The sequence below is a fragment of the Capricornis sumatraensis genome, chromosome 3, assembly GCF_032405125.1.
Source record: "Capricornis sumatraensis isolate serow.1 chromosome 3, serow.2, whole genome shotgun sequence".
Lineage (NCBI taxonomy): Eukaryota > Metazoa > Chordata > Mammalia > Artiodactyla > Bovidae > Capricornis > Capricornis sumatraensis.
The window spans coordinates 91,800,683-91,819,702 of NC_091071.1; positions in this window are offsets into that span (position 1 = coordinate 91,800,683).

The window sequence follows — 19,020 nt, forward strand, 5'->3', positions numbered from 1 at the left end:
ACAGTCCAACTCTGACATCCATACATGACCACTGGAAAAACCATAGCCTTGACTAGATGGACTTTTGTTGGCAAAGTAATGTCTCTGCTTTTCAACATGCTATCTAGGTTGGTCCTAACTTTCCTTCCAAGGAGTAAGCGTCTTTTAATTTCATGGCTGCAGTCACCATCTGCAGTGATTTTGGAGCCCCCCAAAATAATGTCTGACACTGTTTCCACTGTTTTCCCATCTATTTCCCATGAAGTGATGGGACCAGATGCCATGATCTTCGTGTTCTGAATGTGGAGCTTTAAGCCAACTTTTTCACTCTCCTCTTTCACTTTCATCAAGAGGCTTTTTAGTTCCTCTTCACTTTCTGCCATAACGGTGGTATTATCTGCATATCTGAGGTTACTGACATTTCTCCCGGCAATCTTGATTTCAGCTTGTGCTTCTTCCAGCCCAGCATTTCTCATGAGGTACTCTGCATGTAAGTTAAATAAGCAGGGTGACAATATACAGCCTTGACGTACTCCTTTTCCTATTTGGAACCAGTCTGTTGAAATACTGAAGTTGAAAATCCACATGGTATGATTTTGCCCTGTCAAAAGATTTCATTTGTACAAATCTTGGAGAATGGAAATCTTCTCAACTGGACAAGAGGACTATGTGAGTAGAGAGCATATCATACTTCTTCATGGAGGTTATATATCCTTGATTAATATTACATGTAAATAGGATTTATACCTCCTTTTAGGGGCAGGTACTCCCTCTTATTTGGCCAAAAACAGTTGGTGGTTAACTTGGCAGCCACACATTCATCTGTCTTCCAGTTTTCATCCTTTGCACCCAAACACTTAGAGTCTCTGGTATGAGATTTTATTGTTTCCACAAACTCTTTCTAATTAACATATAATTTTCATAAAATAAAATGTACAGGTTTAATTTTTACAAGTTGATGGGTTTTGACAATGGAAATTTCATGCACCTGTCACTTCCAACAAGAAATAGAACATTTCCATCCCCCAAAACGTTTTTCATGCCTCTCTCTAGTCAATCCCATCCAGCCACTCAGATATACCTCAGAGAACTGATTTGTTCTCTGTCACTGAAGATTAGGTTTGCTTGTTTTAGACTTCACATGAAGGGAATCATACAGAACAAATGCTTCAGTGTTTCATTTCTTTCTTACAATAACATAACGCTTTGAGATTCATATGTGCTGTTTTTAATTTTCAATGCTTAGTAGCATGCTCCAATTAATTTGTCAGTCCATTCACCAACTGATGGACTTTGGGGTTGTTTCTAGTTCAGTTCAGTTCAGTCGCTCAGTCGTGTCCAACTCTTTGCGACCCCATGAATCGCAGCATGCCAGGCCTCCCTGTCCATCACCAACTCCCAGAGTTCACTCAGACTCACGTCCATCGAGTCAGTGATGCCATCCAGCCATCTCATCCTCTGTCGTCCCTTTCTCCTACTGCCCCCAATCCCTCCCAGCATCACAGTCTTTTCCAATGAGTCAACTCTTCTCATGAGGTGGCCAAAGTATTGGACTTTCAGCTTTAGCATCAGTCCTTCCAAAGAAATCCCAGGGCTGATCTCCTTCAGAATGGACTGGTTGGATCTCCTTGCAGTCCAACGGACTCTCAAGAGTTTTTTCCAACACCACAGTTCAAAAGCATCAATTGTTTGGTGCTCAGCTTTCTTCACAGTCCAACTCTGACATCCATACATGACCACTGGAAAAACCATAGCCTTGACTAGATGGACCTTAGTCGGCAAAGTAATGTCTCTGCTTTTGAATATGTCATCTAGATTGGTCATATTTGCCTGTAAATGAAGCAACTGTAAATGTTCTTGTACAAGTCTTTCCGTAGACATATGTTTTTAAATCTCCTTGGCTAGGATTGGAGTTGTATTGTAAATATATGCTTAACTTTATGAGAAACTACTAAACAGACTTGTGAAGTGATCAAATCGCACTACACTTCTATCCACAATATGAGCATTCTAATTGCTTCACATCCTTACCAACATTTGGTATTATTAATCTTTCGAATTCCAGCTGTTGCAGTGGGTATGAAGTGATCTCTTGTGATTTTAATCTGCATTTTCCCTAAAATGACTGATGACACTGAACACGTTTTCATGCACTTATTGACTAATCTTACATCTTCTTTTTGTGAGGTGTCTGCCTGTGGCTTTCAGAAGTCTTCTTATTCTTTGTCAGTGGTTTTTTTTTTTTTTTTTAAATCACTACTCTGCAGAGATTCTTTTTATATCCTGGCACTAGTCCTTCATCAAATAAAATCAGGATAAAATATTTACAGTATTTCATGGCTTGCCATTTCATTTCCTTGGATTTTGTTTTGAATTTTATTTCTCATTCCATCTCCACACTCCAGGATCTTAGAACAGTTGCTAGCCTTCAATTGCTCAGCTTAAAATAGAAGATATCATTTATCGAGCACTTACTGTGGTCCCTCCACTATATCAAGCCCATTTAATCCACTGCTTCTCACTATAATTCTGGGAGGCAAATCACATCCACCATATTGAATCACTGGGGAAACCAAAGTTGAAAAGCCTTCCAGTATCACCCAGCCAGGAAGTGGCCTATAGGCTCAAAAGCAATGCTGTTCAATGCTGGCTGCACATTCCAGTTTCCTGGGTGGAGATGGGGTGAAAACTACTGATGCCCAGGCTCCAACCACAGAAGTTTTGATTTAATTGGTCTGAGGAAGAGCTCAGGCATGGGTATTTTTTAAAAAAAATCCCCAAGTAATGCTAACATTCAGAACCTCTGATTTTAAATGAGCCCTGCACTTCTACTGCTGCTGAGTTTGGCTCTTAAGAGATTGCCTTGCCCACCATAGCAGAAAGAGTTAAGTGACAGGCTTCCCAGGGGCCATCTCTGTGTGTCATTTACTAACTATGCGAAGAAAGCGCGTGCCTGGTGGAGGCAGTTCTCACTGTGCAGAGTGGAGATAATTTGGGTTTTAATTTAAGGAGCTCTTTAAAACCTGCTCTCCCTTCCACCCCCACCTCCCCAGGAGACAGCATATCCAGACGTCAGCTTATAAAACCAGGTCCAATTTTGGAGGCTGCGGCAGTCTGGGGAGGCATCCAAGGTGTCCTTGCAGACAGGCCGTCACAGCTTGGAAGTGATGACTGCAGAGTGGTTTCAGTGTTGCACGCACAATGCCTCTCTTGCCGACAGTTTTCAATTTGCTGTCATTTAGTGAGGCTTCCTCACTCGCTCTCCAAGGAAAGTGGGTACCAAGTGGGTGGGGGGACTCTTCTTTTTAGTGTTCCACTGATCTGATGCTGCCTGTGGCTTTCAGAGGCTGAGCTGGGGTTCCTGAAAAGCCAACATTTTTATGAAATGGCAAAAGAGAGCCAGGCAGGGAGGGAGAAGTTTCTTGAGAATAAGACTCTTCTTGATTTTTCTCCCTGTTATGTTCACAGCCCATACTAATGAGTCCAAAAAATCCTTTCTTGTTCTGGAATCAGATCCCTGATGTCACTCAGTTGAGGGTAGGGAGTGGATGAGTTCCATGTAATACTTATGTGGAGCTTTCCCATCATCACTGCGTGTCAAACACAGAGTCTGCAGAACAATATTAGGTATTTGTTTCTGGCCAATAAGCTTTCAGAGAGGATATGCAAGACATGCTGAAGGGAAACAAATGATCCATGTTAGAACAGACTCTTTTCCCAGAAAGCTCAGGCACTGTGTTTCGCAAAACAAGGAGATCTGAGTGTGGGGAGTAAAGATGAGGGCTGATGCCTGAACACCACATCTGGAGCTGTGGTTTTCCAAGTGTGACCCCAGGGCCAAGGGCACCAGCCTATGTGGGTTATGGTAGAGATGCAGATTCAGGGTCTATCCTAGAGTCTGAAAATCTGGGGGTGAGGACCAGTCATCTGTGTCTTAAGGAGCCCTCCAGTGAGTCTGAGGCACCTCAAAGTTTGAGATGCACTGATCTAGTCTAGACCCTCAAGAGCTAATCATGGAAAACTTGAGCCCTACTGAATTATAGGCAGGAGGCAAGGGGTGATGGCCCCATCTCCAGCTGTTTTCAGTCGTTTTCTCCCAGGTGTAAGTGGGGAGGAAGGGGGTGGGTGATGAGGAGAACTCCACCAAGCAGCAAAAGCAGAGCAGCTGAGGAGGCAAAAGAGCATCTTTCCTGACCTTGCAGTGAGGCTCCACAGGCAGCTCGGTCACTTTCCTGCAGAACTTCCTGTGGGAGGAAGCTACATTCCCGTGCGGTAACAGAACAGCTACATGAGAAGGATCCCGTCTTCTATTTCAGGAGCACAAGGTCTGCAAAGAGCTGGAAGGGCTCCACGATGGGTAGCATTTAGGGAGGTAGGAGGGTAGAAGGAGGTTTCCAGGAATAGACTCACCAGCCCACAGAAAGAGGAGCCTGCTCAGGCCGACCAAGCACAGGCTGGGTTGTCAGCCCTGACTGGTTGCTGTACACAACCTGCACAACTGTACATGGTGGGACTGCTCAGGAAAGAGGAGCTTCACCAAAAAGGAGCATCACGCTCAGGACAAAGAGATAAGAAGGAGGATGCCAGGACTGGGGAGGAGGAGGTGGTGGATGAAAAGGAAGATAAGCCTGAGAAGAGGGTGGTTTGAGCGTGCTTGAGATAAGACACATAGACAGCTGAGCTGAAAGTCATGAAAGAAGGTTTATTAAACTCACAGTTTCCTAGAAAGAGGAGCCAGGCTACAGCATGCAGGGAGGCGATTCACAAGCACTGGGTTGGGTCAGGAGGCAGAGGGAACAGGGAGAAAACATGGGCAAGAGTCTTTATTGTGGTTTCTCAAACTCAACATTCAAAAAACTATGATCATGGCATCTAGTCCCATTACTTCGTGGCAAATAGATGGGAGAAAAAATGGAAAGAGTGGAAGATTTTATTTTCTTGGTTTTCAAAATCACTGTGGATGGTGACTGCAGCCATGAATTTAAAAGATGCTTGCTCCTTAGAAGAAAAGCTATGACAAACCTAGACAGCATATTAGAAAGCAGAGACATCACTCTGCAGACAAAGGTCCGTACAGTCAAAGCTGTGGTTTTTCCAGTGGTCATGTATAGATGTGAGAGTTGGACTATAAAGAGAGCTGAGCCCCAAAGAATTGATGCTTTCAAACTGTGGTGCTGGAGAAGACTCCTGTGAGTCCCTTGGAGAGCAATGAGATTAAAGCACTCAGTCCTAAAGGAAAACAACCCTGAATAATCATTGGAAGGACTGATGCTGAAGCTGAAGTTCCAATACTTTGGCTACCTGATGTGAGGAGCCGACTCACTGGAAAAAACCCTAATGCTGGGAAAGACTGAAGGCAGTAGGAGGAGAGAGAGACAGCGGATGAGATTGTTGGATGGCAATATCGACTCAATGGACACAAGGTTGAACAAAGTCTGGGAGACACTGAAGGACAGGGAAGCCTGGCATGCTGCAGTCCATGAGGTTGCAAAGAGTCAGACATGACTTAGCAACTGAACATCAAAGAGGAATGGGTGACACAGGCAGCAAGGAAGACTCAATTCAACAACAACAAAAAAGTATAACAACATTCTTCATTAAACAGATTGTGTTAAAAAAACTCATTAATTATTTTTATATTGATTACATATTGACACGCTAACATTTTGGATATATTGGTTTGAATAAAATATACTATTAAAATTCATTCCACCTGTCTTTCATATTTTTAATGTAATTTAAAATTACATGCCACAAATAAGGATCCTGTATGCCTAAACAAAGACTGAAGATCCTGTGTGCCACAACTAAGACCAGGTGCAGCCAAATAAATAGAAGTACAGAGGTGGCTTGCATCATATTTTTACTGGACAGTGATTTTACTGGACATATACTTAACAGTGGTTGGAAGTACAATCTTAAAACCTGAGTCAAAAGCGGGATGCCCTGAGAGGCGGTGCTTCCTCTTCTTGGAGGGAGACATGCATCCCACTGCAGGTTGGCATATGCTCCACGGCATCTGAGAAAGAGTGGTGAGGTAGGTAGGTATATGTTAACATAGATGAAAAAAATTTACATTCAAGCAATTTCTTGAGTGAACAAGAGAGAAATCTACCTTATTTCCTGCACCCCAGCCACAGCCATGAGGCCCAGAAGCAATCTGCCGCATTTCCCAGAAGCTGTAGACCAATGAGGGTCGATGCCCACCCAAGACCCTGGGCTCATCTTTCCTGCCCTGGACACTGTTCCCTGGACAGTCTGGTGTGGCAGAGACAAGGGACAGCAAAGAAGCACGTGGAGGACAGGCAAGGATTTCACTGTGCTGAGTGCCCGCTCCCGGGCAGCCCTCTGGCCGCATGTTCCTGTGAGGCTGCCAGCCCTAGGAAGTGTGTGTGACTCAGAGATACCCTCAAGGTTAGACTTTTGGGCACTGTGGTTATAAATTAGTACAAAAGGTTTCTTGGCGCTGGATCCAAGAGCCCTGGCCCTATGTCAGTTGCGGGAATACATCTCGGCTAATGGGAATGAGGGGTAAGGGGCCAGGGCTCCTGTGCCAAGGACAGAGGCTCACTACCGGGAACACTGGCAGCCTGGCTAGGGCAGGGATGGGGGCATGCATGGAAGGGGGGCCTGGCAGAAGTCCAGCGGCTGAGGTACCCCAGTCGGTGGCCGTCTGTGTACACACACACTTTGTTCAGCGGAGTGAGGAGCACCAGCCTCCGTGCGAACATCACCTGAAATCCTGAGTCACATCCTCTGGTGAACTGGGGGAGTTCTCTGAAGATGGGAAAGAGAATGTGCTATGTACTCCAGAAGAGGGACTATCCTGAAAAACAGAACGACCTTCTCGTTCCCAATGGTACAAGCAACCCAATTCGGTTCAGTCCAATGGGTAATATTCTGGTGCCTAATATGTGCCAAGTGCTGCTGCAGAAGGCACCTGAGGTTCCCCCTGCCCTTAAATAGCTTAGAGACAGATGAGATCACCATGTAATGAATTCAAGGGCAAGCGTTGTAAAAGAGAAGTAAAGAGAAGTCTGCCTCCGCAGAAGAGAAGGCTTCCTGGTGGAAATGCAAATGTCAGCAACCCGAGACGAGGGTATGGGTAGAAGACAGTATTTCTAGCTGAGGGGCTTGAGTACTTAGAGCCCCAGAGGCAAGAACGCGCCTGGCCCGCCATGGATTCAACACATTGGTCTCTGATATGTGGATTTGTCAGCCTCACTAGTGTCAAGTACGTTTTGGGCATGATCCTACCATCCTGACCAGCCCCACAGGTTACAAAGGCAACAACCTAGGCAATAGCTCCCCCTCATTTATTCACATAGATTCATGGGGCGTCGGCAATGTATCAAGCGCAGGACTTCGTTGTCAGAAGGCAGCAACAGTCAGAGAGCCCAAGGGTGTCAGGATGGTAGACACAGAATGAAGAAGAGAATGGAGAACTGTGGGAAGGACATGAATTGGGGGAGAGGGTATTCACTTCTGAGTTTGTGTCTTCCTTCCTCGAGCGTATGCATGGAAAGTAAAAGGCCCCTGGCACACAACCCTGAGAGTCTGAAAGAGAAGGAGGGTCACAGACCCTGTTTCTTCCTTGTTTGCCACATGTCACCACCTTGTCACTCCCACATGTTACCAGTCCTGGAAGTCCTAATTCCATATGGTCTCATGTCTTGATTCCATCTCCCACTGCCAGCTCAGGGTTCCTAGATTAAAACCATACCCTCCTTGTTAAACAGTAGAGTTGATTAAGACACAAGAATTGGAGAAGACTGAAACGTATAACAACCTTGGCCCTGACGACAGACTGGTTACTGTGCCCACTGGCCAGCACTGAAGGACAGGTGGTCAGTGTGATGAGATGGATGATGTCTGTCGCCATTAGCTAAATTGAGGTGCACTGGAGGAGCAGGGGATAGGCAGCCCCTTGGTGGTATATGCATGAGCAAGGAGAGGGAGTAAAGGTCAGGGTATCCATTGGTGTTATGGAAAAGACAAGCAATAGATTCATGAAGAAATCATGGTTTTTCAGGTAATTTACAAGAACAACAAAAACTATGCCTGGGGTAAGGCTAACAACAAATATGCAAAACTGTGGGCAAATTCCATTCAATACTGATCCAAGCAAACTGCCTATATAGTTTTTCTTAGAATCTAGGAAATTAATTCTAAAATTCATATGGATGATATCTCTTATATGTGGAATATAAAAAAAAATGATACAAATGAACTTATTTACAAAACACTGCCTCACTGACCTAGAAAACAAACATGTTTACCATGGGGAAGGGTGGGGGAGAAGGATAGTTAGGGAGTTTGGGATTGACAGGTATACACTGCTATATTTAAAACAGATAACCAACCAAGGGCTTTCTGTATAGCACAGGGAACTCTGCGCAATTCTCTATAATAAATGGAAAAAGAATTTGAAAAAGAATAGGTTCATCTATAACTGAGTCACTCTGCTGTACTCCTGAAACTAACACAACATTGTTAATCAACTATACTCCAATATAAAATAAAATATTTTGAAAATCATATGGAAAGAAAAGTTGCAAGAATAACCAAAGTTAGTTAGAAAATAGCATCTTTAAATTACTAGATATTAAGAATTACTAAAACTATAGTAACTAAAACAAAGGTGGGAATAGGTGGTTAATATTATGTGTTCTAACAATGATGAAATAATAAAACTAACAGAATTGGGAGAGAAAACTGGAATAATGATAATCTCTTGTGAAATAGCTGACAATCGAAGGATATAATTTATGGTGTAATATAAGCTAGCTTAAGTGCTTTTAGCATACAAAGGGAAAACAAAGAAAGTTCTTATTGATTAAAATTGAATGTTGCAGAAGAGAGGGGCAGTAGGCAAAGAAGACACAAAGCCACGTTAACAAGTTACATTAAGCTAATGGAATTGTTATTCATGGCAGGGAACCAATAGGTTTAAACAACCAACAGGTAGTTTAAAGAAAGAAGGAACTAAGATTATTAATTATACAAAGATTAACATGTAGAAGCAAACCACTAAAACAAAAAATAAAAAATAAAAAAATGGAAGCCTTCCTTAACACAAAGAAGGCTGCAACAACAGAAATGAACAAAGAAAGCCAATCACATGACGAAATGCACGCACACACACAAATACTGAACATAAAATGCAAACGAACTGAGACAAAACATCTCTTTTACATAAAGCATGTAAACGAGCTTAAATGATCTATTAAAAGCAATGCAGGACTTTCGTGGTGATTCAGTGGTCACGTGCTCCCATTGCAGGGAGCGTGGGCTCCACCCCCGGTCAGGGAACTAAGATACCACATGTTGTCCTGCATAGCCAAATGCTGTGTTGAGGGATGAACCGAAAACAATTTTAATGATAGAGATTACAAATAAAGTGACTGGCAACACTGTATCTGCCAGATATCAGTGAAAATGGTAGCGTTCCAAGGACCCATCTCACCACAGCAACAGCAAAAAAAATTAAGCAAAAATTTTTAGAACCAACTATGTCAACTCTGGAAAACATCAGGTGAGTGAACCCTATATCAAGGAAAAGGTAGCCTAAACATGGTAGAAAAGCTTTATGGTGTTTTTATGTGCCCTTGTCCCACCAACCCCTTCCAGACCATATCAATGGTCTTGAAGACCGTGGTCCATGTTCCCAAGGTAGGACTCTGGGCAAAAGGAGCAAAACAACCCTTATTCGCAAGAATTGTTTCTCTATCCTAACCTGTCTAGGAGTAACGTTAAGGACTGATGCAGATGTTCTGTTTTTGTTTTTTGTCTAACCTGGAACTCACTCATGGTAGAAAAGTGGTGGACAGTCCTTGAAAATATTGCAAGGAAAATCGTCTGCAGCTACTTGGGGCAAAAGATTACAACACAAGCATAAAGGGCCCAAAGCTTAGGTAGAAAAGCTGGGGAGAGAGCTTTGGGAAATCAGGGAATTCAAAGAGGGAAAATTTAGAATGCCACAAGCATGCCCAGGGCAGAATACATGCACAGACAACACCTAAGAAGACCTTCGGCTTTCTCCTCTGGCTGATCTCCAGGGTGACTAAAGAGGCAGTGACAGCTAAAGAAGTGTTAAAAATAGCCTAGACATTGAAGGAGTGCTCCAACACAAAGTAATTTGCAAAGATTGGGAAATATTTGTTTAAAAATTTTTTTTTTCTCTCTTCACTCTTTTTGAAACTTTCCCCATCCTTCACCAGGGAAGGGGATAACTAAAGGAAATCTTTATTAAAATACGAGCTGAACTCATATAAAAACAGACACCAGGGACTATACATGACAAAGAATACTGACTTTATAAATATAGTTTAGAAAAGTCACTGAATAAACAGGTACAGCGGAAAACAAGCAAGAAAAATTAACCTGAGGCGAGGGAAAACTCTGAATTCCGGAGTTACCACATTGTAATATTCAAAATGTCCAGACTGCAACAAAAATGATGAAGCATGTAAAGGGACAAGAAAATATTATTCATTTCCAGAAGAAATGAACACAAACTACCCCTGAAGAGGCACAGACACTGGACTTACAGACAAAGAAGCAGGGCAAAGGCTAACAGAAAGTTTTGTCAAGAGAACATGCTGGTCATAGCAAACACCCTTTGCCAACAACACAATAGACGACTCTACACACGGATATCACCAGATAGTACTGAAATGACTGATTATATTTTTTGCAGGTGAAGATGGAGAAGCTCCATACAATTAACAAAAACAAGATGAGGAGCTGACTGTGGCTCATATCATGAACCCCTTATTGCAAATATCAGGCTTAAATTGAAGAAAGTAGGGAAAACCACTACTTTTTGGTCATTCAGTTCAGTGCAGTTCAGTCACTCAGTCGTGTCTGACTCTTTGCGACCCCATGAACCACAGCACGCCAGGGCTCCCTGTTCATCACCAACTCCTGGAGTTTACCCAAACTCATGTCCATTGAGTCCATTGATACCATCCAACCATCTCATCCTCTGTCATTCCCTTCTCCTCCCGCCTGCAATCCTTCCCAGCATCAGGGTCTTTTTAGATGAGTCAGTTCTTCACATCAGGTGGCCCAAGTATCAGAGTTTCAGCTTCAACATCAGTCCTTCCAATGAATGCCCAGGACTGATCTCCTTTAGAATGGACTGGTTGGATCTCCTTGCAGTCCAAGGAGCTCTCAAGAGTCTTCTCCAACACCACAGTTCAAAAGCATCAATTCTTCGGCGCTCAGCTTTCTTTGTAGCCCAACTCTCACATCCATACATGACTACTGGAAAAACCATAGCCTTGACTAGACGAAACTTTGTTGGCAAAGTAATCTCTCTTGTTTTTTAGTATGCTGTCTAGGTTGGTCATAACTTTCCTTCCATTCAGGTATGACCTAAATCAAATCCCTTATGATTATACAGTAAGGATGACAAATAGATTCAAGGGATTAGATCTGGTAGACAGAGTGCCTGAAGAACTATGGACGGAAGTTAGTAACACTGTACAGGGGTCGTGACCAAAATCATTCCAAAGAAAAACAAATGCAAGAAGGCAAAGTGACTGTCTAAGGAGGCTTTACAAATAGCCAAGGAAAAAAGAGAAGTGAAAGACAAGAGAGAAAGGGAAAGATATACTCAACTGAATGCAGAGCTCCAAAGAACAGCAAGGAGAGATAACAAGGCCTTCTCAAATGAACAATGCAAAGAAATAGAGGAAAACAACAGAATGGAAAAGATTAGAGATCTCTTTAAGAAAATTAGAGATACCAAGGGGACATTTTATGCAAAGATGGGCAGGATAAAGGACAGAAATGGTAAGGACCTGACAGAAGCAGAAGAGACTAAGAAGAGGCAAGAATACACAGAACTATACAAAAAAAGGTCTTAATGACCCAGATAACCATGATGGTGTGCTCACTCATCTAAGACCTCACTCACTACATCCTGGACTGTGGAAGGAGCCTTAGGAAGCATTACTACAAACAAAGCTAGTGAAGGTAACAGAATTCCAGATGAGCTATTTAAAAATCCTAAAGATGATGCTGTTAAAGTGCTGCACTCTATATGTCAGCAAATTTGGAAAACTCAAGAGTGGCCACAGGACTGAAAAGGTTAGTTTTCATTCCAATCCCAAAGAAGGGCAATGCCAAAGAATGTTCAAATTACTATACAATTGTGCTCATTTCACATGTTAGCAAGATTATGCTCAAAATCCTTCAAGCTAGGTTTCAGCAGTACGTGAACCAAGAACTTCCAGATGTACAAGCTGGGTTTTGAAGAGGTAGAAGAACCAGAGATCAAACTGCCAACATTCACTGGATCGTGGAGAAAGCAAGGGAGTTCCAGAAAAATATTTACTTCTGTTTCACTGACTACACTAAGGCCTTTGACTGTGTGGATCACAACAAACTGTGGAAAATTCTTAAAAGACAGGAGTATCAGACCACCTTACCTGTCTCCTGAGAAACCTGTATTTGGACCAAGAAGGAACAGTTAGAACTGGACTTGGAACAATGGACTGGTTCAAATTTTGGGAAAGGAGTACAACAAGGCTGTTATTTGTCACCCTACTTATTTATGTGCAGAGTACATCATGTGAAATGCCAGGCTGGATGAATCACAAGCTCCAATCAAGACTGCCAGGAGAAATATCAACAACCTCAGATATGCAGATGACACCATTCTAATGGCAGAAACTGAAGAGGAACTAAAGAATCCTTTCAATGAGGGAGAAAGAGATGTGAAACAGATCACCAATCCAAGTCCGATGCATGAAACAGGGCACTCAAAGCCGGCGCAATGGGAAAACCCTGAGGGATGGGATGGGCGTCAGGATGGGGGAAACATGTACACCCATGGCTGATTCATGTCAATGTATGGCAAGAACCACTACAATATGGTAAAGTAATTACCCTCCAATTAGAATAAATTAATTAATTTTTTGAAAAGCTGACTTAAAACTCAACATTCTAAAAATGAACATCACGGCATTGTGTCCCATCATTTCATTGCAGTCAGAAGGGGAAAAAGGGGACACGACACAGTGACAGATTTTATTTTCTTGGGCTTCAAAATCACTGCAAATGGTGATTGCAGCCATGAAATTCAAAGATGCTTGCTCCTTGGAAGGAAATTTATGACAAACCTAGACAGCATATTAAAAAGTAGAGACAGCACTTTGCCAACAAAGGTCCATTTAGTTGAAGCTATGATTTTTCACCACTTTTACCACTGCTGTTCAATATTGTGGGGCATCCCTATTGGCACAGTGGTAAAAAATCTGCCTGCCAGTTCAGGAGATATAGGAGACGCAGGTTTGTTTGAACCCTGAGTCCGGAAGATCCCCTGGAGGAGGAAAATGGAAACCCAATTCCGTATTCTTGCCTGGAAAATTTCATGAACAGAGGAGTGTGGCAGGCTACTGTCCATGGGGTGGCAATGAATTGGACATAACCGAGTACACACACACGCATTTAACACTGCACTAGGGGTTGCAGCCAGAGTAATCAGGCAAGGAAAAGAAACAGAAGGCATCTCAACTGGAAAGAGAGGAGTAAAGCCGTACCTAGTCACAGATGTCAAGCTCCTATATATATAGAAAGTCTCAAAGATTCCACAGAAATAAGTACTAGAGCTAATAAACAAATTCAACAGAGCTACAGGGTCTAAAATCCACATGCAAAATTAGTTGTATTTCCATATACCAGAAACGAACAATCTGTTAAGAAAATCCCATTTAAAACAGTACCCAAAAGAATAAAATAAATTTAACCAAGGAAGTGAAAGACTTGTATGTGAAAAACTACAAAACATTGCTGAGAGAAATTAAAGAAGAGCTGAATAAACAGAAAGACAACCCAAGCCCACGGACTATAAAATAACAACTGCAGTACTACCCAAGAAACATACAGGTTCAATGAAGTTCCTATAAATTCCATCACAGTCCCATAGAAATTTTAAAAAATTCCATCAGTGCAGATTTGGAAAAGCCAATCCTCAATCAAATTAATGTGGAATTGTAAAGGCCTCAGATAGTGAAAACAACCTTGAAAAAGATTAAAAAAAAAGAAAGTGTGGACAACTCACACTTCCTGATTCAAAACTTATTGCAATAAACAAATAAATGACCCCCAAACCCAAAAACCAAAACCATAAAACAAAACTTACTGCAAAGCAATGGTAATTAAAACAGTTTGGTAGTTGTATAAAGGTAGACATAAATACAGATCAATCAAATAGAATTAGGAGTCCAGAGATTGACCCATACATCTATGGCCAGATGATTTTCTACAAGTCTCAAGACCACTCAACAGGGAAAGCAGAGTTCAACAAATGCAGCTGGGACTGGGGTATCACATGCAAAATAATAAAGCTGGTCCCCTAACTCATACCTCTTACAAAATTAACTCAAAATAGGGGCTTCCCTGGTGGCTCAGTGGTAAAGAATCCACCTGCCAACGGGTTCAATCTCTGGTCTGGGAACATCCCACATGCCTCGGGGCAGCTAAGCCAGTGCACCACAACTACTGAGCCGCACACTGCAACTACGAGGCCCATGAGCCACAACTACTGAGGCCCACCCGCCTTAGAGCCTGTGATCCGCAAGAAGAGACGCGACATCAGTGAGAAGCCTGTGCACAGCAGCTAGAGAGCAGCCCCTGCTCAGCACAACTAGAGAAAAGCAGAAGCAACGAAAACCAAGCGAAAGTGAAAGTCGCTCAGTCGTGTCCGACTCTTCGCGACCCCAGACTACACAGTCCATGGAATTCTCCAGGCCAGAATACTGGAGAGGGTAGCCTTTCCCTTCTTCAGAGGATCTTCCCAACCCAGGGATGGAACCCAGATCTTTCACATTGCAGGCGGATTCTTTACCAGCTGAGCCACATGGGAAGCCCAATAAAAAGCAGCACAAACAAAAATAAATAAAATTATTTTTAAAAATTAACTCAAAATATATCAATGATCTAAATGTAAGAACTCACAGTCATTAAAATCTTATCAAAATACACTGGAGTAAATCTTCATGACCCTGGATTAGCAATGAATTTTTAGGTGATACACTAAAAGCACAAGTAACAAAAGAAAAAACAGATAAACTGAACTTTATCAAAATTAAAAACGCTTTGTGCATCAAAAGACATTAAGAAAGTGAAAAGGTAAACTACAAAATGAGAGAAAATCGTTGCAAATACATGCGTTGTAAGGGTCTCATATCCAGAATACGTAAAGAAGTCTTACAATTCAAAATGAAAAGGGAAACAACTCAATTTAAAACTGAGTAAAGGACTTGAATGAATATACATTTGTCCAGAGAAGATAGACAAACAGACAAAAAACAAAGATGCTCAATGTCACTAGTCATTAGGAAAATGCAACTCAAAACAATGAGATACAATTTCACAAACACTAGGTTTATTTTTTTAAAGGAGAATAATAAGGGTTTGTAAGGATGTGGAGAAATTGGAATGCTGTACATTGCTGGAGGGAATGTAAAATGGTTTAGCTGCTGTGGAAAGCAGTGTGTTGCTTCCTCAAAAAGTTAAACATAGAATTATCATATGACCTAGCAATTTCATTCTTAGTTATGTACTCAAAAGCACTGAAATGAAGCACTTAATGAATATATCAACAAAGGAGTGTATAAACAAATTGTTGTATATACTTACACAATATTATGCAGCCATAGAAAGGTATGAAGTACTGGTATATACTACGATGTATATATACTTTAAAAGCATTATGCTAAGTGAAAGAAGCCAGACACAAAGGTCACATATGGTTCCAATTATGTAAAATATCTTGAATATCCATAGAGACAGAAAACAGATGGATGGTTGCCGGGGCTAGAGAAAGAGGGAATTGTGAGTAACTGCTTGATGGCTACAGGGTTTCCTTTTGGGGTGCTGAAATGTCTGGAACTAGATGGACACGGCAGTGACACAGACTGAACTGTACACTGAATGCCACTGGACTGTTCACTTTAAAATTTAAGTTTAAGATGTGAACGTTATCTCAGGAAAAAAAAAATTCATAGAATTCAAACATAAAGTAGGAAGGGGTCTGTGCCTTACTATCAGGTGGGGTAGAATTTAGACATCTAAATATTACTAATTTCAAGCTACGCAGTTTTAAGGGTCTCTAATCTATGAAATGTTCTAAATGTTCATTAGTAACATGGCCATCTGAAACTTTTGAACAGAACTTATAACTAAGAGCTGAAAATCACTTAAACAAGCATTTGTTGGATCAACGTTATGAATGTTTGGAAAGCACACAGGATTAGCCCGCTTTCCAGGGTTAGTCCCAGATTGGGCACCATGTAGTTCTGGGTAAGCTTCTTCAGCTGGCTGCCTTTGTTTCTTTAAAGAAGAAGTTAAACCTTTCTTTAAAAGAGAAGATTGGACAAGATTATCAGTAGGCTGTTAATTTTTTTTTTTTAGTTACTAATATAAAAAGTCTATGCAATCTATTCTCCAAGACAGAGTATAAAAAGGTGAAAGTCTTTGTTAAAGGGCTACTTTCATAAACACCAAAACAAATCTCACCCACTAGTGATGGAGGTTGGAGAGAACAGTGCTTTCTAAAGCAGCCAGGAGAGGATGATTTACAGATGGAAAATTAGCCCCAAGTCAAGCCACATCTGGAAGAGAAATGATGTCAAACATCAATAGCTGGGTACAAATGTTACTTCTACTTTTTGGCAAACATCTGATGTGGCTTTGGTATGAGCAAGAATTCTCTCTCCAAAATAGCTTAAATGAAAAGCTCTGATAACGTACAACATTCCTGGTGTGTTGAAACCTGATTTTTTTTTTTGTTTTTGGACAAAAATACACCTGGAAAACAGTGTATAAAGAAACAGTGATTAATCACACACCCCAGATATGAGGCTCACAGTGATTATTGATGAATAAATATTTCTAGCTCACAATGACAAAACTAGCAGCTACCCAGTCTGCTCCCTGGTTTCCTTATACTTGAGCACAACTGCTAATTTTGTATAAATATAAGCGGGAAAATAGCTTTTGGAAATCTTAAAACAAAGCCTATTTTATGCCACTATCCACCCACAACCATCTGTCAGGATCTGGATTAAAGACGACAGCAACGTCCTAAGGAAGCTTCAGGGGGAAAAACAGTTTCTGAAGTTATGGGTCAAGCATTTTAAGCATAATTAAACTACTTTAGACTTCAAATGTTTGTTTAATAAGTCCAAGAGAAATAAAACTAAGTTTAGTGGTCACATTTTGGTTTAAAATAACAATAAAAAGAATAAAAAGTAATTTTTTTATTCTGAAAAATAATTGTTACTCATTCACTTATTTACTCAACGAATATTTCAACAACTCCCATGTGCCAGGCTCTGTACTGAGTGCAGGAAATACAACAGATAACCAGTGCTTGACATCATGAGGCACATGAGCAGATGAAAGGACAAATATACTGTAGAATATTTCCTTTATATCACTCACATATAAGGGACTAGAATAGAAAATAACAGAGGACAGCCAGAGAGCACCTCTCTGAAGAGGGGATCCTTGAGGGCTAAAAGATGAGAAGGAGCTAGCTAATATGCAGAGGAATAGTCTAGGCAGAAGGAATGCCCGTGTGCAAAGGCACTGAGGCAAGAAATAACCTGTTAAAGTCTGGACCAGATCCATCAGTGGGCTCAAGTGGCGTGAGGTGAGAAAGCAATATGGATGAGTTTGAAGAAGGCAGCTAGACACGAGAGATCTTACAGTCATGGCAGGATCTTAGAGTTTAAATGCAATGAGAAGCAACAGGAGGGTTTTAGGAGACAACTAAGATAATCTGATTTCTGAAGGATAACACTGGCTACTACATGAATTGACTGGAAATAGGCAAGAATAGAGGTGGGAAGAAGTGCTGCTGCGGTGCAGAGAGAAACAGATGACTCAATATACATTTTGGAGCTCAGGTCCGAAGACTTGTGAATGGAATGTACCAGGGGTTGCGGTGAGGGAGGGAGAAATCAAGATGACTGTTTGATGTAGTATCTGAGATGGCAAAGACTGGGGCGCCTGGCGGTGGGAACATGCAGGCAAAAGATAGCACGTGATAAGTTTGGGCATGTCTGTGAGACTTTCAGGTGTTAGCATCAACAAAGCACTGGATATAAAAGAATGGAATTCAGAGCACAGTTCTGGTATAAAGACAGTATACAAATCCATGGCAGGGAAGAGTAGAGACAAAAAGAGAAGTCCCAAATGCTGTGCAAATACTAGGCAAGCAAAATTCTCCTAAGACAGCTTCTTAAGAACAGTAGCTTTGTCCATGTGGTCGAATACCACAGTAATATACAACTGGAAAGCACAGACTGACAACCCATGGTCTAAACCAGGGGTCCCCAACTTTTGGGCCAAGGACCAGTACCTCTTTGTCAGATCAGTGACAGCATTAAAGTGCAGAATAAATACTATGCATTTGAATCATTCCGAAACCATGCCCCCACCCCTTGACCCCCAGTACCTGGAAAAATTCTTTCACAAAATTGGTCTCTGGTGCCAAAAAGGCTGGGGACTGTTGATCTAAACAACCTGAAAGTACCTAACGCTGGTGGCAACTGAGCATTTGAAAACTGACGATTAGACCATCATGGGGGGTGGGGGATGGGGAGTGGGGTGTGTGTGTGTGTGTGTGTGTGTGTGTGTGTGTGGATGTGGTTATGTGGGGATACCATTCTCTCTCTGGGCACGCTGATGTTCTGAGGGTAATCTGAGAACTTAACAGTGCTTGAGATAGTACGATGTGAGGTACACTTCTGAATTGCTACAGAGAATTTAAACAGCCACAATTTTCATCTGTGATAACCTGCAATGCAGAATTATTTTTTTAAAGCATATGATCTCAAAATTTTAAAGGAAGCGTTTTAAGCTTCTGTATTTCTAGTAGCCATGGAGCTCACTTAGTGAGAGGCATTCTCTGCACGCTCTTGGAGCTAATGGGACTGAGCAAATAATTTAACCCTCCCTTATTAAAACAGCTAAGGAAATAAATTTTCAGCTTTTCTATAAAGTTATCCATGGTCACAACTA